The sequence below is a fragment of the Nyctereutes procyonoides genome, unplaced genomic scaffold, assembly GCF_905146905.1.
Source record: "Nyctereutes procyonoides isolate TBG_1078 unplaced genomic scaffold, NYPRO_anot_genome, whole genome shotgun sequence".
Classification (NCBI taxonomy): Eukaryota; Metazoa; Chordata; class Mammalia; order Carnivora; family Canidae; genus Nyctereutes; species Nyctereutes procyonoides.
In genome coordinates, this window is record NW_026575041.1 from 17,516,588 (window position 1) to 17,537,693 (window position 21,106).

Genomic DNA, 21,106 nt, shown 5'->3' on the forward strand with positions numbered 1-21,106 from the left:
GGAAATGAAAACATGAATTTAAGCTCAGCAGCAGGATTAAATCAAATTTTATAATGTTGTTGCAGAATTGCAGTTTGCTCTGCATAATTTTACATTAGCTTAGATTCTCTAATTTTTTTCTTTTTTTTCTTTCCCTCAACCAGGCAGACATATTTTCCTTTTATCCTCAGCTGCAAATTCTGAGATTGCAACTTCTTTCTTATATATTTATGTGTTCTTTAGTCAATAACACAGTCTTCTAACTAAAAATAGAATTTTCCTAGGACATATCCTAGATGAAATGTTATGAAATAGATTTTGGGGGGTGCTTGATAGTATAAGAAGGCAAGAAAAATACTGTGTGAGAGAGGTAAGAATGAATTTTCATTAAGTCCATTGAATAATGTTATATTAGCTTTTTAAAAATTGTTTCACCTCTTTTGTTAAGTAATATAGTCAGGAAGTTGGTATACATTTATGAGAGATTAAAAGTCAGGATCCATGCTCTAGCTTATAAATCCCTTTATTAATATCTATGACCACTCATGATGTATATCCTCATGTACTCATAATAATGTGCCCATAATGTATTTTAATTATTTGTCCGATTTCTGCCATACACTGAGCCCCTATGGGTATCTGTAGCATTCAGAGGATCCTAAACACATACTCCATGACTGCATACAATAGATGATAAATATAAATTTGTTTTTGAATGGATGACTGCACATGTATAATAATAAATTTGGTCCATACTTTGATACTTTTTAGGCTACAGTTATTCAATATAGAATCAAATTATTGCTGTTCTTGGTGATGATAGTCTTTTCATGTAAAACACAATATTGGGACTGTCCATTTTAACTTGCATTATTTTAGAAATAGAATTCATATTTTTTATTATGAGGATAAAATATTTTCAACATTATTATTTGAAAATAATGAAAGCATAAGATAATTAAAATATTGTAAATCACTCCCAATATTTGGGGGAATATGTTTTTAAATATAATTAAAAATATATAATATATATATAAGGTGTGCATATGTGTGTGTGTATATATATATATATATAATTAGAATCTTTCATCCTGCTCTTCTCATCTTCTTCTCACCAATATTCACTGCATTGCAGCCTACTGTATAATCTTCCTTGCACTCAGGGCAGCCAACATCCCTAGTCAAATAGTATCCACGGCAATTGAAATTTTATTCTAAATATATATGCATTTGTATTTATATCTTATACACATCTTATGTATTTATAGTTTAAGTATGTATATTCACTTATGTTATAAATATGTATTTCTGTATTTAGAATAAAATTAACTATATAGGATATCTATCTATCTAATCTAGAGCAAAATCTAAATTTCAGTGAATACTGTTTGGTTAAGTGAATGACCAGTGCCCTAAGTGAAAGAGAGATCAGAGTTGGCTAGTAGATTAGTATAAGCTAGTAGGATAGTAGATTTAGTGATTCTGGAAGGCCTTGGGTTTCTTGGGGCTCTAAGGAGGATGAATGAATCAACAAGAAAAGAAACAGATATTTCAAAAATAAGGTGTTGACTAAGTACAAATTTAGGGTGTGTTATTACAAAAGGAAATTCGTTATCAAGAATGCTGGGTGATTATCATGAGGTTAATCTAAATATTTTTAAAATTTTGTTTTAGAATGTAAGGAGCTCTCAAACCTCTAGCAAAGACCTTCTAACTAACCTCTATGATTCAGTTTCTTCCAGAACTAAGAAAACATGTAACTCTTTTTTTAAAGTGATTTTATTTATTTATTTGGCAGGGAGAGAGTGAGCATGACTAGGGGGAGTGGCAGGCAAAGGGAGAGTGAGAAACAAGCTCCCCACTGAGCCCAAAGCCAGACATGGGGCTGGATCCCAGGACCTTGAAATCATGGCCTGGTCAAAGGCAGACACGTAACCAACTAAGCCACCCAGTGCCCTGAAAATACTTAACTCTTTTGACACGTGTAGTTAAAATTATTTTATGCCTATAGGATGGCATGGATTAAAACAGTGGATTAAGTGATAAGTATTTCATTTTTATTGGCTAACTGACATTATTCTTGAATATAAGCTGGGTTCTGGACACTTTGTGATCAAAAGATAAAGTCAAACTCATTGGAAATTCAGAGAAGATTTTTAAAAAACATGATTAATGGACTGGATGAAATGGTTTATGGAGAAATAGTGAAAAACAAATGACCAAAAGCATGGTTCAGAATTTATGAAAAATGTGTGAATCTCAAGTTTCTCACGTAAAGAGAGTTTTTTGATGTTTTTTTTTTTTTAATTTAATTGCTTCCACATGCATAAGAGAAAAGTTGTTATCTGAGCCAGAGGTCTCAGTGTATTGCAAACACATGCATTGCTTTAAAAATGCAAAACCAAGTAAAAGCAGAAGAAATTTCCAGGCCTGGGGAGAGGAATTATTCTAGAAACATTGATGAATGTGAAAAAAATTTTAGAAATTTATTTACAAATCAATTAGGCAAGTTGTCTTTCTTTAAAAATCATCAGCAATGCCATACCTGAAGAAATTATTTACCAAGGACCTTAAAAGACACACATTGACAAGGAAGACAATTGCTACAACTTTCCTTAAAGTTAACATGAACATCAGCTCACATAATCAGAGAACAGTTCTCTGATCTCATTTCCTTAGTCTGTAAAATGTGAACAATATTAGAATCTCCTCCCTAAGGTACTATTTGCAAAACCCCACTCTACATACTGTGAAACATCATAAAGAGTGGGTTAACCATGAAGAGTCTCCAAGAAAGGTGGTAGGGCCACTATGAACAAACTCTGATTAATACTATGCACTTTTCAGAGTTAGAAACATTTGAATGAAATGGGGTAGATAATTATTTTGTGATTTGAGAAGGAAAATGGTGAAGAAGGTAAAAATTCATTGAGTACCTACCATATGCAAACCGTAGTGTTGGTGCCTCATATAAGATTTTATTTAAGTTTCATAATAACCTTGTACTTACAGTCTATCACCTATGTGAATCAAACAGAAAACTGAGGCTTAGATTATATAAATTGATACACATACATCTACATATAGAATTCCCATGAGTTTGTAAGAAATTGAGGTGAGAAATTAAACTTATCCCAGTTTGACCAGAGATAAGTGCAGTAGGATGTCTGGTTTTAAACACTGCAATCTTATCAATAAACATTGCAAAATCAGTTTATGTCCAAATATCTCTTTTGTTCAGCATTATACCAAATTGGAATGATGTCAACTAATTACCTTTCAAGTTAAGCAATGAAAAGTTTTTCTTTTTTTCTTTTCAAAATTTAATCTTCTTAAAATATGTCAAACTACTAATGCATTTAGTGATTAAAAGTAATATTTAAGCCTCACGGATTGCCATGAGGTAGGTGCTCTTTTCCTTCTCCATGTTTAAATCTTCAATCAGGAAAAAGTTTTAAGAAAGTCCTTTCTTTTAAAGTCTTAACATTTTACTTTTCTCAGAAATATTTTATTTTCAAAAGACATGAAAAGGCTGGAAGCAAAGTAAATAAGTTTCTTATTATAGAATATAAGGCATCCTGATTCAGATATGCAGGATCTGGTGCCAAAATCAGGTATGCAGGACTGCCTCTGTTTCTTTCTTTTCAGTTGTAGTCTGTTTCCTTTGAGTTCAATTCTTTCTCTCTCAGGCCCTTTCTGCTAGAGATAGAATCTTTGTGTTTCTCCCCAAATTCATATACCAAAACCCTAATCCCCATATGATAATGCTAGGAAGTAGGGCACTTGGGAGGTAATTAGGTTTAGAGAAGGTTATGAAGGTGAGATCCTCATGATGAGAGACCTTGCTCTCTCTCTCTGTCTCTCTCTCTCTCTCTCTCTCTCTCTCTCCATCTAGAGAATGCAGGAAGAAGGCAGCCATCTGTGACAGTGGACACTAGGAACTGAATCAACTATCAGCTTGACCTTGGTCTTTCTATCCTCCAGAACTAGGGGAAATAAATGTCTGCTGTTTAACCCACTCAGTCTATGGTATCCTGTCATAATAGCTCAAAGTGACAAAGACAATTCCCCACCATAGGTCCTGGCTTATCTGGTCCCTAAACTTCAGTCTCAGAGGGAGAGAGACTCTCTCCCAGTGATCATGTAAATTCATGCAAAGAGACTCCCACTTGCCTTCATGGGGTCATGAGCCTGCCTATTTCTGTGGTGGTAGAGGCAGAGGTGCCTAAAGAGGTTAAGATAAATAGTGAAATAACATGCTCAAAAGACCATCTTACAAGCGATGTGTTCAGGAAATGTTAATTCTCAGTATTAATTGTTACATTTTAGATAAGACCCTCTCTGCAGAGCTAACTTGTATTAGGAGAGGCATTTGAGGCAAAGGTCCTGTTTATCACTTTTTATGTCACTTAAAGATAATCATTAGATTCTAGAAGAAGCAGAATCCATATCAGAACAGAACAGAAATTATTCCATTTTATTTTTTATTAAGTAATCTCTACACCAAATATGGGGCTTGAACTCATGATCCCGAGATGAAGTTATTCCAGAATACCTAGTGATTACTTACTTCTACTTCTTTTTAAGCAATGAAGAACTCTTTTATGTAAAAATATTTCACCATGTTGATTTACTGGAAATGTATTAAATGAAAAAATACTAAAAATTAGTATTTACAATTTCTTAGTCAAAATATAATTTTAAAATAGCATAAAATATACAACATGAGGCAGACAATTTACTTAGCAGTAAATATTTTAAGGTTGACAGGCCATATGGTCTCTGTTTATTTTTTTTTTTTTTTAATTTTTTTTAAATTTATTTATGATAGTCACACAGAGAGAGAGAGAGGCAGAGACATAGGCAGAGGGAGAAGCAGGCTCCATGCACCGGGAGCCCGACGTGGGATTCGATCCCGGGTCTCCAGGATCGCGCCCTGGGCCAAAGGCAGGCGCCAAACCGCTGCGCCACCCAGGGATCCCTATGGTCTCTGTTTAAACTATTTAACTGTCATTGCAGTGTGAAGCAGGCATAGAAAATACAGAAATTAATGGATATGGTTATGTTCCAAAGAAACATTATTATAAATTGAGGCTGCAGGCTAGATTTTGCCCATGGGCCATAGCATGCTGACCCCTGCTACCGATAGTAATGCTTCTCACACACATACGGTTCCAAATTGTTGGAAGTACCTCCATGGAATCACAGTATGGTGTTCATTTTTGCTGTTCAAAAATTATTCTCTTTCTTTTAGGACCATGGTAGGTAGGTTGTATTTCTCAACTCCTCTTGAAATTAAGCATGGCCAATGTGTCTTGTTTTTGGAGAAAAAAAAAAAAGTGGCAAGTAAAATGGCCATGTGTTCCTTCTGGGAAGAAACATAAGAAGCCAATGCATAGCTTGCCATGTTCTATTCCCACTGCCCTAATGACTTTAAAAATATGTACTGAGATTCTTTTTCTAAATGTTAGGATGAGCAGAATCTTCCTGGTGCCTTTCTTTGGACATATAAGGTGTATGAGGAATACAATTTAATTTTTTTATTTTTTAAAGACTTCATTTATTTGACAGAAGAAGAGAGAGAGAGAGAGAGAGAGAGAGAGAGAGAGAGAGAGAGAGAGAGCCTATGCAGGAGAACAGGGGGAGTGGCAGAGGGAGAGGGAGAGGCAGGCTTTCTGTGGGGCTCAATCCCAGGACCCCAGGATCACGACCTGAATCAAAGACAGATGCTTAACCAACTGAGCCATCCAGGCTCCCAATTAGTTTTTTTTTTTTTTTTAATGACTAGAATTATAGGGTTGCTTTCTTTTTGTAGCATAGCTTAATCCATCCTGAATGATATCTCTAGTTCTATTGACCCACAGGTTGAGAATCCCTAATTTTACCTCAATAAATGGAGTTGTTTTAGAAGAAATGGATATATATTCTTAATTTTTAATGTACTAAGCAAAACTCTTGCATGCAAATAGAACTACTTTGAACCAATTTGAACTAACTCATTTTATTTTTTAAGACCACCGGACTATCTCATATCAGCCAACCCTTTTTTCATTTATTTAATAAAAACTGAGTGTCCATAATGTCAGACACATTTTAGGCACTGGGTATAGATTGTTGAACAAAATATTTCATAGAATGTTAGACAGTAAGAGATGCTATGCAGAAAATAAAGATGGATAATGGAAGAGAAGGTTATGGAAAGATGATAATTGAAAGATTAACCACCTAACTATGGGGAAAACTGGAGTGTGGATGAATCTCACTATGAGAGCAATCAGCAAGTAAGTGTCTGCAGAAGCAAATGCACTCTCTCCCTCTCTCCCAATCTTTCCTCTATCTCTATCTCATTCTCATTTCTGTTTCTCTTTATATATTGGCTTTATAGTCTTTCACTATAGAGCAGCTGCTCCACGGGGCAGGAATCACGGCTCCTAAGAGTTGCCAAATCTCACCTCATAGAGCTTGTACCACCAGATAGGGAGAGAATTTTAATTCTCAATTTCAGTTTCAGAAATCCGTGGGAGTGTACTGAGTGTGTGTATTGAGGGATCAGTTTCCCATAGATGAAGGACAGTATCATAAGTATCCACTAACATATATTAACATTTATTCTTTTATACTAATATATATTACACTGAATATATCTCTCATTCCACTGTGAAGCCTTCGTATGTCTTGGCTAATACTTTCATTTTCCTTGGCATAACAAAAATTCCTCAAAGGACTGTTTTTACCATAGTTATGCCTTTGGCGGAGACTACTTGAAAGTAAGAGTTAAGATTCTGTTGCTTAGACTAGAAAAAACAGGCAAGTATCCTCTTTACAGAATCTAATACCCTTTACTTTAACAAAGGGTATCTCTATATGGCTATGGCAATATTAGATTATTTGAAGGAGCACACTTTTCAATTTCTTAAATCACACCTGGATATGTAGTATCCACCTTCAAGGTTGTCCTGCCTAGGCCTTAGAGTATCTTCTAGACATGGGAATTCTGTGCCTCATACCTCTAACACATGCACAATATTCTATCTACATGTATTGATCAAGCTTACTATTCAAGAAAAAAAATAGATCTCACAGATTATTAAACGTTATTTTTCCTAAAAAGTTATTGAGAAGAAAAATTCTGACAGCATTAATTTTTTTGTTGAGTGTTGAGCTGTTAGTGAAATGAAAGAAGTTAAGAGTAAAAACAACTCTGAAGCAATCTCAGATTTCTTCTTGGAAATGTGAATGGAAGAAAAAGCTGGTGAGCAAACATCATGTCTATGTGGCACTGCCTGTAGTAATACTCTGTATGCAAACCCTGTCAAATGGTATTTGGGGACTGTAGGTCAAAGCCTTGGGAAATATTCATCGGGCAGTAATATCAAGCCCAAGAGCAGACATCCCTCTGGTTTTTAAATCAGCAAAGAAAGAAGGGCAATTAGCACTCTATATGGAAATGGAATTCTCGATAGAGATGGGTGAGTACAATCAATACCCATAATTGGGGAGAGCACTTCAGACAGCTGCATGTAGTGTGACACAGTTCCTAGTGATCACAGCACTGAGGCAGCTGCCAGAGCTTCCTATTCCTTATGTACAAACTCAGAAGCAGGCTATTATTGAATGTGAGATTGAGTTATGTTTCTCAAATTCTTAAAAGCTTGCAGACCCTTTTTAAAGGAAGAGACTATCCTTTAGAGAAATTTCATATAGCTGGGTAAAATAAATAGACATTTTCTACTTGCTCAAGTGTACCTTGCTTCACTTATTAAACTGTAAACATCTTGGGAACAACATTAAGTAGCTGTATTAAGAAAGATAGAATGGGATTTTGGAGAGTCAGAACGCTGGCAGACATAACAAGCAGCCAGGTAATGGAGGCCCTACAGGTGAAGCAGACCTGGGCTTTAAAATATATACTTCTCAGATGTCAATTAAAGAAACATATTAAATAACAGAAAATTATAGTTTAGTGACATTTTTTGTATATTTTTAAATTGGAGTTTGATTTGCCAACATATAGCATAACACCCAGTGCTATTCCCATCAAGTGTCCCCCTCAGTTCCTGTCACCCAGTCACCCCATCCCCCCCGCTCACCTCCCTTTCCACTACCCCTTGTTCGTTTCCCAGAGTTAGGAGTCTCTCATGTTCTGTCACCTTCACTGATATTTCCCACTCATTTTCTCTCCTTTCCCCTTTAATCCCTTTCACTATTTTTTATATTCCCCAAATGAATGAGACCATATAATGTTGTTTTTCTCTGATTGAGTTACTTCACTTAGTATAATACCTTCCAGTTCTACCCACACTGAAGCAAATGGTAGGTATTTGTCGTTTCTAATGACTGAATAATATTCCATTGTATACATAGACTACATATTCTATATCCACTCATCTTTTGATGGACACCGAGGCTCCTTCCACAGTTTGGCTAATGTGGATATTGCTGCTATGAACATTGGGGTGCAGGTGTCCTGCTGTTTCACTGCATCTATATCTTTGGGGTAAATCTTTTTGTTTTCTTTTTAATAAGACAAGAATAATAAGGCTGTCTAATTTAATAAGGCTGTCTAATGGTTTATCTATCTTATTAATTCTTTCAAAGAACCCACTCCTGGTTTTGTTGATCTCTTCTACAGTTCTTCTGGTCTCTATTTCATTGAGTTCTGCTAGAATCTTTATTAACTCTCTTCTTCTGCTGGGTATAGGTTTTATTTGCTTTTCTTTCTCCAGTTCCTTTAAGTGAGAGGTTAGCTTCTGTATTGGAGTTTTTCAATTTTTTGAGCGATGCTTGTGTTGCGATGCATTTCCCTCTCAGGACTGCTTTTGCTGTATCCCAAAGATATTGAACGGTTTATCTTCATTTTCATTAGTTTCCATGAATCTTTTTAATTCTTCTCTAATTTCTTGGTTGACCCATTCATCTTTTAGCAGGATGGTCTTTAACCTCAACGTGTTTGAGTTTCTTCCATATTTCTTCTTGTGATTGAGCTCAAGTTTCAAAGCATTATGGTCTGAAAATATGCACAAACCCAGTCTTTTGATGTCGGTTGAGACCTGATTTGTGACCCAGTATGTAGTCTATTCCGGAGAAAGTTCCATGTGCACTTGAGAAGAATGTGTGTTCAGTTGCGTTTGGATGCAAAGTTCTGTATATATCTGTGAAATCCATCTGGTCCAATGTATCATTTAAAGCTCTTGTTTCTTTGGAGATGTTGTGCTTAGAATATCTGTCATTTGCAGAGTGTGCCCTGTTGAAGTCTCCTACTTTAGTGTATTATTAATTATGTCTTTACTTTGGTTGTTGATTGATATACTTGGCAGCTCCCACCTTAGGGGCATAAATATTCATGACTGTTAGATCTTCTTGTTGGATAGACCCTTTAAGTATGATACAGTGTCCCACTTCATCTCTTACTACAGTCTTTGGGATAAAATTTAATTTATCTGATATGAGGATTGCTACCCCAGCTTTCTTTCGAGGACCATTTGAATGATAAATGGTTCTCCAGCTTTTCATTTTCAGGCTGTAGGTGTCCTGTAGGTCTAAAATGAGTGTTTTGAAGACAGCAAATAGATGGGTCTTGCTTTTTCATCCAGTCTGAAACCCTGCGTCTTTTGACGGGATCATTTAGCCCATTCATGTTCAGAGTTACTATTGAATGATATGAATTTAGTGTTATTATAATACCTATTCAGTCCCTGTTTTTATGGATTATTTCTTAGGGCTTCCTATTTCTTTTACAGGGTTCCCATTAATATTTCTTGCAGAGCTGGTTTGGTGACCACATATTCTTTCAGTTTCTGCCCATCTTAAAGCTCTTTATCTCTCCTTCTATTCTGAACGAGAGCCTTGCTGGATAAAGTATTCTTGGCTGCATGTTCTTCTCATTTAGGACCCTGAATATATCCTGCCAGCCCTTTCTGGCCTGCCAGGTCTCTGTGGAGAGGTCTGCTGTTAATCTCATATTTCTCTCCATATATGTTAGGGATCTCTTGTCTTTTGCTGCTTTAAGGATTTTCTCTTTATCTTTGGAGTTTGAAAGTTTCACTATTAAATGTCGAGGTGTTGAATGATTTTTATTGATTTTGAGGGGTGGGGACCTCTTATCTCCTGGATCTGAATGCCTGTTTCCCTCCCTAAATTAGGGAAGTTCTCAGCTATGATTTGTTCAAATATGCTTTCTGGCCATCTGGCCCTCTCGGCACTCTCTGGAACCTCAATTATACATAGATTTTTCCTTCTGAGGCTGTCATTTATTTCCCTTAACATTTCCTCATGGTCTCTTATTTTTTTCTCTTTTTTCCTCAGCTTCCTTTGTTGCCATCAACTTGTCTTCTTTGTCACTCATTCTTTCTTCTACCTCATTAATCCTCATCATTAGGACCTCCAGTTTGGATTGCATCTCATTTAATTGTTTTTTAATTTTGGCCTGATTAGATCTAACTTCTGCAGTCATGAAATCTCTTGAATCCTTTATGCTTTTTTTTTTTTTTTTCCAGAGCCACCAGTAGCTTTATATTGTGCTTCTGAATTGGCTTTCTGACATCAAATTGTAATCCAAACTCTGTAAATCTGTGGCAGAGAGTACTGTTTCTGATTCTTTCTTTTGCGGGGTGAGTTCTTCTTTCTAGTTATTTTCCTCAGTGCAGAGTGCCTGTATGAGTGGCTGAGTCAAGAATATCAACCACATCCTAAGTAAATTTCACCCTAGATGATTCTGCCGAGATCAGAGACCAGAAATTGAAAACAAAGATAGAAGGAAATAAAACAAAAGGACCACTAAAGTGAAAAACAAAATTTAAAACAACGTAGTAAAAAATAAAAGGCGAGGAAACCTGAAGATGAGAAAGAAAAAAAAAAAGTAAAAGAAAAAGGAAAAAAAAGAGAAGAAATAGGGGGCGGAGACTGGGAGATGATGGTGAAGAAGTTGTAGTGGGGGGAGAATGTAGTCTACCCGAGGAGTCCTAGAGGGTGATCCTCTTGTTTCTGAGTATATTATGTTCTGTATATTAGAAGATGTTTAATCCCAAAATTATATAAACCAGAAATACTTGTAAAGGACCCCAACTTTGGCCACCAAAACATAAATGAGATAAAAGAGGGGGGCAGAATGGAATGAGGAATCTCACAGAATGAACCAGCATGGTATACCACTTGGTTCTGGGTGCATACTGGTCATGTTTTAGAAGGTATTAACTTCCGCCATTTTAGAACAAAATGAGGCAGAGAAAACAAAAAACACGAAACAAAACAAAACATATCTTGTATATCTCCCCAAATTAAGTTGAGTATCTAGAAGTGGAAAATATATCTAGGACCTATAATTGTAGAAATATGAAAGTCAAAAAGGAACAATCATAAAAATGAAGAGGTGGTAAAACATTGTACTTAAGGTGGGAAAGAGAAAAAATTGGCAATTTACAGTCTGATATAAAAACGAGTTGTCCTGGGAAAAGGAAGAAAAAAAAAAAGGAGGGCTATCCTCTGGTTCTGTACACTGTGAATCCCTTGACTTCCCCTGGAGCTTTCCAGTGCTGCTCGGTCAAGAACTTGCTCTTCCCCCGTCCTCCCAGCTAGTCTTCTGGGGGAGGGCCTGCTGTGCTGATTCTCAGGTGTGTGCACCTGGGGGAACTGCCCTGCCCCCTGCCAGGTGCACAGCTCAGTGGGAGCTGTTTACCCTGGAGGCCTCGGTTCCCTGGCGGCCCCCTGTGTTCCAGGCACAGAGGGACACCAGGAGGAACAACAAACAGTGGCAGCAGCCAGCTCTCCAGCCCTGGAGTCAGCTTCTGCAGTAACTCCCACAGTCTCCCAGTCCGCACTGGCCTTGATGCTCCGGGGGCGGAGGGCGCTGACCTGCACAGCTCGGGGGCCGCCCGGTGGCAGGAGCGTCCTGTCCTGTGCCCTCCCGCCTCCACCTGTCTCGGGGGAGCGCAGGATCCTGGGCTGTGTCCCCCGGCACCCTGGGCTCCTGGGCCTGAGCCGCTGGAGTCGCGCTCCTGGGGCCCTGGCTCTGAAGGCAACAGGGCGCAGCCCCCTCCCCGCGGAGCCCTCACCGGACCCACCCGCTTCTCCCGAGGCCCCGCCAGTGCTCCGGCCCTTTACCTAGCTCGGCCCACGGAGTGTGGGGCGCTCTTCCCCAGGGCGCCCTTCCTCTGTTAGTGACTCGGGGAGATTGGAGGCTCCACTCTCCCTCCTGGAATCCCGCCCGAGTTCCCTGCTGAGCACCTTTCCATCTGGGAAGAATACCCTGGGGATTTTTTAAATTCCCCGCTTCTCCGGGGCTGGGCTTTCCTCTCCGCTAGGCTCTCCCCTAGGCTCTCCCCGCCCCCCTTAGCCCAGCTCCTCACGGCCCCTCCCCCACTCGATTCTTCCCCCCCCACACACACACCTTGTTAGAAGCGAAAAACCCTTCTCTCTGTAGCGTTCCAGCTGTTCACTCTTTAAATCTCAGGTCGAATTCGTAGGTTTTCAGGATGGTTTGAAAGTTATCTAGGTAAGTTGGTGGGGCCACGTGACTTGGGGACCCTATTCCTCCACTATCTTGCCCTGCCTCCCAATTTAGTGACATTTCTATAAAATTGGGTGTTGGAGCCCATGACTTGAGAAATTATGCAAAAATATCTCCCTGAGTCTTCTGACCTTCTACAATTCCTCCTCTTTCTCTGGAGGCCAACATAGCATGCAAACTTGTCAACTAATAAGGGACCTAATTTATTTGAAATGTGTCCTACATAGTAGCAGTTCCTAAAATACACTTTCCAAAAGATGGTAAAGTATGGTTGGTCATTACAAGAATGCTTTAAAAAAGAAAAAGATTTCATTTATTTATTTGAGAGACAGGAGAGAGAAAGAGAGAGAGAATGAACAGGGGAGAGGAACAGAGGAAGAGGGAGAAGCAGACTCCCACTCAGCAGGGAGCCCAATGTGGGGTTCCATCCCAGGACCCCGAAATCATGACCTGAGCGGAAGGCAGACACTTAACTGACAGAGCCACAAAATGGATCATCACAAAATGCTTTATAACTAAGATTCGATTCTCTACTGATTTAAAATACGTTCATGTTCCTTTTCAAAGGGCTGCTCTTTCTCTGTTTATTTTTATTTCTTACCTATCATTTTTTTTTCTTAACGGATCATTCAATGGGAAGAGAAAAAGGTTAGAGACTTTGATTTACCTTCACCATACACTCTTGTGTTTCAGTTGTTTACATGAATGTGGCAAATTCAGTTTGCTTTTTAAAATGTATTTTCCTGGGTGCCACTGGAGCATAGGCTTTTTTTGCATTTATAATATCAAAGTACATTTGATCAATTATCAGAAAAACACAAGTGTCATTGGTGTGGAGAATGTATGTATTTTTTATTATTTAAAGTTTCCACATAATCTATCTCCATTGAGTAAAAGGAATATGAGAGATTGTTGTATTTAGTAAAACACAGTTTAGAATAATTTTCTTCATTTCTAGAACCATTCACAACCATAGATATTTAGCACTTTTTTTCAAATATCTTAGTTATTTTTCAGCCAGAGCTTATTTTTCCTCAAATTTTTATTTAAATTCTAGTTAGTAAAAAAAAAACAAAAACTCTAGTTAGTTACATATAGTGTAATATTGGATTCAGAAGTAGTATTTAGTGATTTGCCACTTACATATAACACCCAATGCTCATTATAGCAAATGGCCTCCTTAATAGCCCTCACCCATGAACCCATTGCCCACATAATTTTCTCCATCCAGTCTCAGCTTATTCTCTATCATTAAGAGTATCTTATGGTTTGCCTTTCTTCTTTTTCCTTCTTTCTTTTTTTCGCTTCCCACATGTTCATCTGTTTTGTTTCCTACATTTCAAATGAGTGAAATCATATGGTATTTGTCTTTCTCTGACTGGCTTATTTCATTTAGCATAAAATACTCTAGCTTCATTCAATTTGCTGAAAATGGCAAGATTTCATTCTTTTCGATGCTGAGTAATATTTCAGTGTGTGTGTGGGGGGAATATTTATATATGCCACATATTCTTTATCCATTCATCAGTTGATGAATACTTGGGCTCTCTCCATAGTTTGGCTATTGTTGATAATGCCGCTAAAAACATTGGGTGCATGTGCCCCTTTGAATCAGTATTTTTGTACCCTTTGGGTAAATACCTAATAGTGCAATTGCTAGATCTTAGGGTAATTTCCTTCTTTTAAAGATTTTATTTATTTATATGAGAGAGAGAGAGAGAGAGAGACACAGAGAGCACATGCTCACATGAGCAGGGAGAGGGCAGAGGGAGAAAGAGGAAAGGCAGACTCCCTGCTGAGTGTGGAGCCCCATGTGGAGCTTGATCCCAGGACCCCAAGATCATGACCTGAGCCAGAGTCAGACACTTAACTGACTGAGCCACCCAGGTGCCCCAGGGGTGCTATTTTTAACTTTTTGAGAAACCTCCATACTGTTTTCAGAGTGGTTGCACCAGTTTGCATTCCCACCAACAGTGCGAGAGGGTTCCCCTTTCTCCACATCCTTGTCAATACCTCTTGTTTCCTGTGTTGTTAATTTTAGCCAGAGCTGAAATTATAGTGGAAATTTTTCTTTCAGTATTATTATAAATAAGGCATTTCCTTCATTTTACTTTCTTATTTTTTTCCTCTTAATTTTTTTTTTTTTTTTTTAAATGACAGCTCTGACTTTCTTTGACTTCAGACTTTGGAAAGGGCAGTAGAAATGTGAATGAGTATTGTTTCTTCCCTAAATTGCTAACATGAATGTATAGTTTTAAGTGACATAGTCAGCTCCCATGAAGTTCAGTGTAACATTGCAAAAAAAGACACTATGGTGCCCTAATACAATTAGTAGACATATATTAAAACAACTACTATAACTATATTCCATATATATAGAAATGTAGAAGAAAGCCTGGGCGTGTTAGAGAGAGACACATAAGATATAACAAAGACTCAAAGTGAATTATTAGTAGTGAAATAAACAATGTATGAAAGTGTATCAGAGTGGATTAATGGTAATGGAGATTAGATATCGACAGAGAAAAGTTAGACAAATCTGAGTACACAGTTATAGAGACTAGTCAAATGAAATATAGGGAGGCAAAGACAGAGATAATCATGAGCATGAGTAAGCTTTAGGTCAATTTCAAGTGACGTAAGATAGTTACCTCACACAAGGTTTATCTCTATGCTGTGCACACAGTAGGTATTCGATGAATGTTGAGTGCATTGCATTAAACTCATCATAACCAAAAAAAAAAAAAAAACTCATCATAACCCCACGGATTTATCAGGCTTTAAGACTATTTTTTTTTTTGCTCTCAAATTTAATACTGGACGGCTAAAACCATAATTGGTTTTCCAGAACAGGTTCTGTGTTTGCTTGATGATTAATTCACTATTTCTGTAAAATGTGGCAACTTGGGGAAAAAAATAAAAATGTCCAAAGTGAGCATGTATTAAGGCTAAACATATTTGATCTAAATACAAAAACAAGCAAACTGAAAAACTCAGAGTGGAAGCTAATTAAACTTCTCTCTTTTAGCCACAAATGCTAGTTAGGGAGTGTGGCTCAGGCCCTTAAATCTTGAAGCTGACCATCAATCCTTCCTAGTCTAGTGTGGGTCTAAGATGTGGTACTGCTGCCAAATGATGCTATGCTCAGGAAAATGGTAGAGTGATATTCCTCCCAGTGGGAGAAAGCTGATTAGGCTAATTCATCTATTTATTCACTCAACCAGGGAATAATTGTTGAGAACTCACCATGTGCCAAGCATGCAAGGGGATATGAATGAGACATAGTACTTACTCTCAAAGTCAAAAGGGAAGAGACCGGAACAAGCAAGCAACTACAATCTATACTGTGATGAGTGCTAAGATAGAGCTCCATGGAGAGTGAACAACTAGGCAAGTTTTAACCCACACATGTAGGATAAATTTGTACTTAAGAAGTACTAGACTTGGGGTGCCTGAGTGGCTCAGTTGATTAAGCGTCTGCCTTCAGCTTGGTCATGATCCCAGGGTCCTGGGATTGAGACCCTGTGTCGGGCTTCCTGATTAGCAGGGAGTCTGTTTTATCCTCTCCCTCTGTCCCTTACCCCAGTTATGTGCTCAATCACTCTCTCTCTCTCCCAAATAAGCAAAATATTTTTTAAAAAAAGAAGCACAGGATTTGAGAATTACAAAAATAATACATGTAAAAAAATTCTAGAAGCATGGCAAGTAGTTTTTATTATGATATAAAAATATACAGTATTAAATTGGAATGCCTTATCTCAAATGGATTCTAGTTAGTGAGGCTAGGGTGTTTATGTGCACCCTAGCACACTATGTGATTTTTGAACCTCAGATGTTTTACACCTTATTATCTGTTATGAATTAAAGTTATTACAAGTTTGCAATGTAAAATGGTGTCTAAAAAGGCCACATTTGTCCATCAACTGGTGAATGGATAAACAAAATGGGGTATAGCCATACAACGGAAAACTAATAAGCCATATAAAAGAAATATCAATAACCTATAATATCATGGATGAAGCTTGAAAACATACTAACTAAAAGAAGCCAGATGAAAAAGACCACATACTGTACAATCACACTATATGAGCTTCCTAGGGCTACTGTAAAAAAAGCATCACAAACTGGATGACTTAAAGCACAAAAATGCATTGCTTCATAGCTCTGGAGTCTAGAAGTCTGAAATCAGTCTGTGTATAGGTCCATCCTCTTGCTGAAACCTATAAGGGAGAATCCTTCAGTGAAGCTTTCTAAATTCTGGTGATTTGCTGGCAGTTCTTGCCTTGCTGCTCCAGCCCTTCAACCTCTGCCTCTTTGGTATCATGTGGCTTTCTTTCCTTGCATATCTGTGTCTCTTTTCTTTGTGTGAGGATGACAATGATATTGAGTCTACCATATGACCTCATATTAATTACATATACAGCAACCCTCTTTTCAAAGTAGCATACATTCTGAGGCACTGCAGGTTAGGACTAGAACATGTATTTTGGGAGGACACAATTCCACACATAGCACCCATTTATATGAAATATTCTGAACAAATAAATTCATAGAAGCAGAAAATAATGGCTGTTATGGGGCTCAGAAGAAAAGGGAATTGAAAGTGACTATGGATATGGAGTTTTCTTCTGGAGTGATGCGAATGTTTTTGGAGGATCTCAATGACTGCACAGCACTGTAGATGTACTAAATATCACTGAACTGTACACCATAAAATGGTGCAAATGGTAAACTTTAGGCTGTGTATTTTACCACAAGAATGAATGAATAAATGAATGAAGAAGAAAGAGAGAAAGAAAGGAAGGAAGGAAGGAAAAGAAGAAAGTCAGGGCAGGTTATTCTTATTTCCCTTCATCACACTGTAAATATACTCATTTTCCATTTTGAGTGCTCGACCTTTGTCAGCATTCCCTGTCCTACCAACTCCTGCCATGAACCTGGAGTCAGCTGTCTCCTTGCTGAAGTTCTCTCACTTTCTTGGTGTGTTCTGCACTCCACAAGTTTTATTCCCTCCTTGAACCCAAATTATTGTAACTACTTTGTTTATTGATGTTCCCACTCTCAGGTTTCATTAGAAATGAACTCTCCTGGTGTATTCATAACCAAAGAGCAGTGTGGGATCACCTACTCCTACAGGCAGCTCTCCCCCATCCTTCTCCTGCTGAACCATTTAATATCTGCCCATAAAAGAGTGAGAAGTGGTAAGATCTTCTTATCTCAGAAAGGAAAGCACATGGGCCATTTTTCTACACATCAACTTTAAGTTCTCCTCACAGTGAAGCAAAGTCTGCTCTGTTTTGCATATTTTGCTCTGGGCAATCATTCACATTGGTGGGGACCCATCCTTGCTGGACCACGAAACCCTGGCAACAGGCAGCAGGGGAATACGGAAGGAAGGGAGGTAGCAGGAAAGAGTTTGTTTGCAAATGGCGTGAAAAATAACCTTAATGAAATCGCATATGCAACGTGAGTGTTAGATCTCCTTTGCTTCCAAGGACAGTTACTACTAGACTCCTTGAGTTCACATATTTTGTCTTCTTTACTTCTAAATCTACCCCTGCACAAGTAAATAATAGCTACCATAAATTGGCAGTAGCACTAATAACAACAAATAACAATAGTTAATATTGGAGAGTGGATCTTATTTCCTCAGTCTGATATTTCCATATGGAGGAATTTTTTTTTAAGATTTTATTTATTTATTCATGAGAGACACACACACACAGAGGGGCAGAGACACAGGTAGAGGGAGAAACAGGCTCCATGCAGGTAGCCCGATGTGGGACTCCATCCTGGGTCTCCAGGATCACGCCCTTGGCTGAAGGTGGCGCTAAACCGCTGAGCCACCCAGGCTGCTCATATGGAGGAATTTTGACCAGAATTATATTCCAGCAAACTGGTGAGTGAAATTCATTGGTCCTTGTTCTTGAGTTATTTTGTTCAACAATGCAATCAGTGGGGATTCATTCTCCTTATTCCTTTTCTAGCTGTCCCAGACCAGCATGAGACAGCATTCCTAGGTAAGGAGATCTGCTCTGTATACTCAAACCATCTTTGTGCTTCCATGTTATACATTGGTAGAGGGCCTTCAAATAATGTTAGCAAGCCCTTTTGCCTGCAGGTCAAAGCTACATTCACCTTTTGGCTTATCAGAAATAAGGCTGGCATTCCCCTCTCCCCCTAGTTATTTTGTATACACTGTTCCAAATTAAGAAGGTGCAAAAGGGAATATGGATGTGAACTAACATCCTACTATCGTGTGTTTGCATAAAAAAAAAAATCCTACTATTCCAGCTCTTATTATTGTATCTTTGTTATGTGTCAGTCATTTTGCTAAACTCTTTACTCACTCAGTCTTCACAAATGACTCTGTTACACTGGAGACAAGGTGAGGAGAATTTCTTCTTTCTAGAACAATCCTCTCAGCCTTCAACTTCTGTTCCTTTGGCTCTTTTTGTCTATCAAGGTTACTTAATGAGCCCTATTTCAGTTGCCGAAACTTATCACACCAATCTGAATTCCACATCCCACATATGGAATGGTTTATTCAGGACATCTCAGAGCAAAGTTCAGACTTTCTAGAAATACTTGGACGGTCACCAAGAATACTAATTAATGCTTATCATTTTGCTAACTTTCCTAGGAAGAGAGTCATTGTTCACTGGATATTGAAATCATTTGCCAGTTTTAATTATTCAAGAGGGTTCTTCGTCAAGTCACACATATTCCAAAAACCTCTCTTGCCCCACTTTCTGTGAGCTCAGTAGTTTTTGTATGATTTGATATTCTGCATAGTGTTTTCTATAGCACTATTTCTAAGTAAGTAATAACACTGATCTATATTCTCGTACACTGGAGAAACTCTAGGATTGTCTGACTAAAGATTTTTTTTAAATGTTTTTCAATAAAAGCAGGCATAACAACATTTCTACCAATATGTAAATACCCAAACTCTTAAGAAAGAAACCATTATTGCAAATCCAACTAAAGTGTCAATATCTGCTACCATTATGTCAGCCTGATGTTAAAATACTAGAAGTGAAAATTAATACCTCTTTTCAGGGAAAACAAACAAACAAAAGAACCACTGTGGTGGAAAAATCTCAGAGTTGCTCTTGATAATGAACCAAGGAAAACCATAGCCAAAAACCTGAGGGGGTCTAGCCCATCAATATCATTTTACCTTCAGAAAGCTCCCACTTTGCCCACTCCTCAAGGAATTCACACTCAACTGCTAGGGAATGCAGCAGCAGAATTTGGCTCAAAGTGAGCACATCTGCATACATTTTTTCTTGTGGGTGACTGCATTAATTTATCTGCCTTGTCTTCCCTCATAGTGAGCACTGATGAATCATAATACCACTGTGGCTTTTACAAGCAGATAAGTCTAAATCGGAGTTTTCTTTAAAAAAAAAAAAAAAAAGGTGGTACTATCTTGTGAATAGGCTCAGAACAAAGCAAGAAAGAGACAAAAGGAGGAGGGGGGTTTGTTCATCCAACTCAGGAGTTATGGAGGGCATTATAAGCTTATATGCTCATTATGTAATTGTAACATGTGAAATCAGCTGTGTTTAGATGAATAACATATGCTACTAGGGAACTCAAATCTCAAGAAAGAAGGTAATTCCTGCCAGCTGCATAGCATTAATGCTTGCTCTTTGGAATGGAACCAATATGCCCTTTTCCATTTGCATCAAGAGGCACAAGAGGAAGGGCAGTTGTTTCTTTTTTTTTTTTTAATACTAAATTTATTTTTTATTGGTGTTCAATTTGCCAGGGCAGTTGTTTCTAAGTGCCAACACTGGTATTTCGGTGCTCTTGGCTCTGGGTCACAGTAGAGCTTGCCTGGGAGCCTGCCGGTCAGTCAGTAGTTGCCAGGGCCTCTCCACATGCTCGCTGATAAGAGAGCCAAGTAGGGAAACTAAGCTAGTTCCCTGGTCAGAAGGAAAAGGGAACATTTTTAAGCTGTTTCTTTTTTTTCATAATGAAGCAGAGTAACTCTCAACACTAGAGGGAGTTCTGATTTTGTTCAGAGTCTTGTTTTCATTTTTAAGTTAGTACTAAAAGAGCAAAAGTCAACTTACTTAAAGGACACAAAAATGTTTAATGCAGGTTACTAATGCCTAAGGAAAAACATTTATTTATTTTTTTTTTTGTTGAGAGGATGAGGAGAGGTGTCTCTTTCATCACTGCAGAATGGGTCAGAGTACAGACTTTTAGCTTTAAATTACTGATACAGATGGATATACAAGAGAGACCTCTCCTGTCTCCTCTGCTTGAACCATCCTCAGCCTCCTAATAAATGCATTAATTCCATGATGGATTTTTTTATATGATGCCTGAACCAAGTACTGAACTTTTTAATATTTATAGAATTGGAACAGCAATTGGAAGGATTGGGAGTTTGCCAGAAGTTTAGAACTGTTATTTCATCTAGAAAAGAAAGAACAAAGCATGTATTATATGCTTTTTTCTTTAATACATTAAGCTGAACCAAATTATGAATTATCCATGTGATAACTCCACAAAATGAACTTAATTGTTTAAGTAAAATTTTATTTAAGTAGCTCCTTGTTATATATAAAAATATGGAAATTAAGGTGAGTTCTGAGAGCATATTTG